This window comes from Poecilia reticulata, linkage group LG15 (genome assembly GCF_000633615.1).
Source record: "Poecilia reticulata strain Guanapo linkage group LG15, Guppy_female_1.0+MT, whole genome shotgun sequence".
NCBI classification, from domain to species: Eukaryota; Metazoa; Chordata; class Actinopteri; order Cyprinodontiformes; family Poeciliidae; genus Poecilia; species Poecilia reticulata.
In genome coordinates this window covers 436,455-441,737 of record NC_024345.1, presented here as the reverse complement: position 1 = coordinate 441,737, position 5,283 = coordinate 436,455, and positions in this window count along the sequence as shown.

Here is a 5,283-nt window from a genome sequence, read left to right as displayed (position 1 = left end):
CCATAGATGAGGGTGGGAACGTAGATCGACCGGTAAATCGAGAGCTTCGCTTTTTGACTCAGCTCTCTCTTCACCACAACGGACCGGTACAGCGCCCACTTCACGGCAGACGCTGCCCTGTCATAGAGATGTCATTTATAAAAGTATGCATTTGGTTCACGATTTGAAAAATGCTATATGCTTGAATTATAAACGTAGAAAAAAAATTTAACATTTCTTGACTGATGTGAGGATGAGTTAGGACACCTGGATCATTTTAAACTACGCCAAGTGATGCTGAAACATCAGAACTGAAGGGGGAATATTCTGATCTGGTTTAGGATTTCATGAAAAAGAAGAAAAATCTACAACTTTTTTTTTGCCCATCTTGGACCAGTCCATAATCCAAGATGGTTATCTTGGAAGCATACCGTTTCTCCGTCTCTGTAACTGCGTAAAGTAAACATATACAACATCAGCTCAACATGCATCGCTTTCCCCATGTGAGCCAACTCAGTTCTGAGAACATTTACTGCACAATTCTCTGAGGGAATGGAGTTTAGAATCCCAGTTTTATATCAGAATCTCCATCTGACCATTTAGAATTATGTTAAAGGCTATAATGAAGTGATCCTCAGTGCAGTCCAGTGGAATCTAGAATGTTGGCAATAAATCTGAGCTCATGTAGTGAAGAAAACCCATCATGTACAAGTTGGACATTTTTTTTTAGCCATTTTTGTTTTAGCAGTTGATCAAGAGAGCCATCTAAAATTCTTGGCAATTTAGATATCAAAACTAAATGAGTCACTACCCAGTCCATCCAGTAGAAAAGTACAATGTGATGACTGTTGGCAAGAGAAACTAACTAGGGTGTTGTCTGTTCTAGATCATAACTGAAGGATGAGCAATTGTAGCTAGAATTCCTAATAGGGAGAGGTGGACAGAGTGAACCAGAGCCTGTTAATCTGCTGCCATTCAGAAGAGTGGAAATAAAAGCTCGCCGCTTCATTAGTTCTGACTTTAGGTTCATCATTCTGACACCAGCACAACAAGCTTCATATAACAATAACTTATGTTACAGCAGCAGCGCTTAAAAATAATCTGTGATTTTGAATCCACTTCAAAAGTAACCATAATGACACAACAACTTGCTCAGCTGACCTTCTTAAAAGATCAATAGTTATGTCTGCAAATCTGAGAAATTTAAACTTAAGAGAAAATTTTCTCTCAACTTTTTTATTTTTTTTAACTCATTCTACTTTGATCCCTGTTGAACTAATTACATTTCAGAGATGGTGATGCTTTTCTCCAAACAAAGCACAGGCAGGAGCCTGTTAGCAGAGAACGTCTTTACAAAGCAAATCACTCAGAAGAAGAAGCTGCACCATGATGAGATGCTACTTAGGTCTGCCCTGACGTATTCTCTGAAAGTCCAAAACTAATGCATCTGTTGATCCAAATCCAGACCTGTTTGGGGTGGGGGTTGAGAGGTGATGTGGGGAGAGTGGGTGGTAACAGGAAGGTAAGATTTGGGAGTGAGGTTTTTTATAAGTCTGTTCTTGTCTGTCTGACAAGAACAGACTTACAAAACCTGCAGAGGACCTCAGCAAGGTGCAAACCTGGGAGACAGGTGGGTGTCACAAAGACTGAAATATCAAAAATCAGCTGCATAAATTACAACACTACAGGCAGGAACTCATTACTGGAGTAGAAACAGGTGAGTGATTGCATTGTTGAATTACAGCTGGGAGAGAGCATGAACAAGTGACAACAAAACTCAGTCCAACTAATCATAAAAATGTTACAAAATGAACAGTAACCTCCAAACTGAAACATCCCGTCTGTGCTTCCCACCAGAACATCAGCTTGCGTGGTCCAACTATGGTCACGCACTGCCTGGCTGAGAGCTAGCTCATTGTTTTCAAGGCTCGTGAAAAGCAGCATACAAATACCAACAAACCCAAGATATAAATCAAAGCAGTCATTCCGTACCTGCCTGAAGAATCTCAGTGGGGTATTTTGGTCCAAAAACAACAACCTGAGCCGGTTCAATCCAGAACCTTGGAGAGACAGACCTTCTAGGAGAAAAATAAATGCTGCTGCTGTGAGCACAGAGTTCAACACAGCAGCCGTCAAACAAGGTATGTCCATTATCTGCAGCTACAGAAGAAGCGCATGGTGTGGACATGACCTGAGCAGGTCTGTCTTTCACTTCTGACAAATTCAGCCAATATCAGCTGCTGATTCATATTAAATACTGATAAAAAAAAATATTAGTATTTAATATGAAAAAGTGCCTGCGATGGAGTGGCGACCTGTCCAGGGTGTACCCCGCATTTCGCCCGAAGTGTCTCGCTGGACATAGACACCAGCAGGCCTCCTGACCCCACCAGGGACAAGGGTGTGCAGAAGATAGATGGATAGATGAAAAAGTGTAAAAACAACAAAAAAATAAAGAATTTTATTTTTTTGGTCTTTCACTTTGGCACTTGTGTAAGCTATAAAACCCTCATGGTAAAAGAGTTTCACAATCACACCACAAAGACACTAGAAACAAAAACCAGAAGGGTCAGCCACCTCAAAGCTGCGGCTGCTGGGCGTAATGCAAATGATCAACCATATGCCTTTGAAATGCAACAGGAAATTCAGCTATTTGTATAGCCAGTTTCTGTCCTCCCGTTCCCTCAGGTCTTGCCTTTTTTTTGGAAGCATCACCCACAGCATGATGCAACCGCCACCGTGATTCAGTGATATGACCCAGACCGTTTATAACATCTAGTGGTTTATCTGACCGGTGAACGTTGTGGGTGGACACCCATGTCTTCACAGCAGTGGCATCGGTGTTGGACATGCCTGAACTTTGTGTTTCACCACAGTTTAACAGAAGTTAAAAACAAAACAGTAAGGTGAGTTTTGTCCTACAGAGAAATCACTTTCTTTTGACTGGACAACATAAAAACACAAAAACTGAAGCTTAACTTCTTAAATCTGACCCAATAAAAAAAAAAGGAAAATTAACACAAACAAACCGAAGCAATTAAACAGACTGTTATAATTTCACACGTCTTAAAATCGATTTGTGAGAAGTAAAAGTTTTGTATGAATTTGTGATGAGCAAACCGAGAGGCGCAGAGACTGCAGGTGCTGGTGGGGATTCTGTTTGCACACGTCTCAGCTGCCGGTTGCTTTTTCTAGAATCAAACAGAAAAAAAAAAAAAAAAAGTGGTTTTATGATCCACATTTCCTTCGCTAGCTTCTCTTCAGGTCTTAACTTGTGGCCTTTAATGAATACCTGTGGAGCAGCATGAAGCAGGCTGGGGTCTGTGAAACAAAACACTTGCAGTCACACACAGTGATCAACCATATGCCTTATAGAGCTACATTTTCAATAGCTCTCTAAGCTGCTTGCAGGTTTTCCTGTCTGTTCACAATGCAGCGCTCTAATTCAGACTTGGCCTTCTACTTGGTACAAAGTAAAATTCCTGCATTATCACTGCCCTGTTGCAATACTGCTCCACGGCGGGGAGGTTGGGGGAGGTGTGCTGCATACTTGTTGATAGCTCACTGCGAGCAGCACATTGTCATTCCGGTACAACAAAGTATGAGGAGAATGTGCAGAAATGCGAGTGCCATACATGCCACAAAGCAGCTCTGAAACCAACTCTGACACAGAAGTGAAATATGCCAAAACTTCTATATTAGTTAACTCGTCAGAGGCTGCTCCTAAAGACGAGTTCTTTACCGTCCTGTGGAGAAAGGAAACACATTTCATTGAGTTTTATTAGCACCGCAAAGTTAAACAACAATTAGGGAAGCAATTTGCAATATCATAATGTGCATAACAGCGAGCTGTGTAAAAACAATATTGGTGAATGAAAAGCAAATCAAATATCAGCAGATAAAGACAAAACTTAACTCTTCATTTTATTTAAATCATCTTTCACAGATAAAAAAAAAAAATCAGCATTTCACACAGAGTGAGCAGAAACACAAACAAATAAAATGTGAGTAAACAGACCCAACTCTCGTAGTAACAACTTCCTCAGCGTCCCAGTGGTCTGCAGAGGTATTGGAAGAAGAGTTTCCGGCACAGACCTCTTTCGTTCAGTCCACAAATGTTCAATAAGGCTGTTGCACTGGAACGGGAGCCACGGGAACCCATTCCAGAGCCTTCGGGTATTCTTCTCTACTCGCTCCAAAGGCAGCTTTGATGCGTTTCGGATTATTGCTTTGTTGGAACAAGTCTTAACCTGCTGAAGCGGACATGCTGACATTAAGGAGAAGGTGATGATTTTGGAGGCATTACTTTGTTATTCTTGTCTCCTTTGTGCAGCACACACTAGTCTGACTTAGCAAAGAAACAATACCACAGCATGATGCTACTCCTACCATGCTTGACAGCTGGTGTTCTTAAGCTCGAAATCTTCAAACAGCCAGATTGTGGAGCTTTTCTCTAGAAAGCGATAGACTTGTTGGTGCCAACTGCTTGAATAAGGCTGGTGTTGATTTCAGAGGTCTTCCTTTCTCAATGAGTCGAGCATAATGGAAAACGTTCATCTCTGTGATCGGTAATCTTGTGTTCAGTAACCGAGTGATCACTAAACCTCTGTTCAGCAACCCAGTGTTCAGCATCCCAGTGTTCGGTAACCAAGAGTTCAGTAACCCCGTTTCACTAACTCTGTTGGTCAAACAGCTTCCAGTTCATGGCAGATTTGAGTTTTAGTGATCCATGAATATCCTGGCTTCCTCTCATCTCAAAAGTGACAGTTTAGGTTCCAGGGCTTAAGTTTGGCAAAGTGATGAGAGCTGGGGGGTTTATGTTGGATTTGACAATTATTTAGGAAAAAAGCTCCAAAAATCTTTCCCAGCTTATCTACATCTACATGTATCCTTAGACCTGAGAGCCATGTAGGGAAAAAAATCTATGTATTGCTGAACTCCATGACACTTTGACATTAACGAGAAATTCTTTCATAAGACTGAAAGAATTTCCACAACCTTCAGTCCAGGTCAGTGAAGAATTAGGTAAATATATGCACAATTGGAATCTAATCTGTGTGGATTATATCAAATCTGAAATATTTTGACACTCGTTTTTAAAAGTTGCATGTTACATCCCAACAGTTGCAAGAAAAAACTTAAAAGTCCAAATTAAAATCAAATATCTATGTTGGAGGATGTAAACTTTTGACCTCAGTTGTACATGAAGACAGAAGACGACTGCCTGGAGGGACGCAGAAGAGGGGAAACCCCCACTCACGTTATTTACACTCAAATCCATTGAAATAGATCAATGAAGAAAAC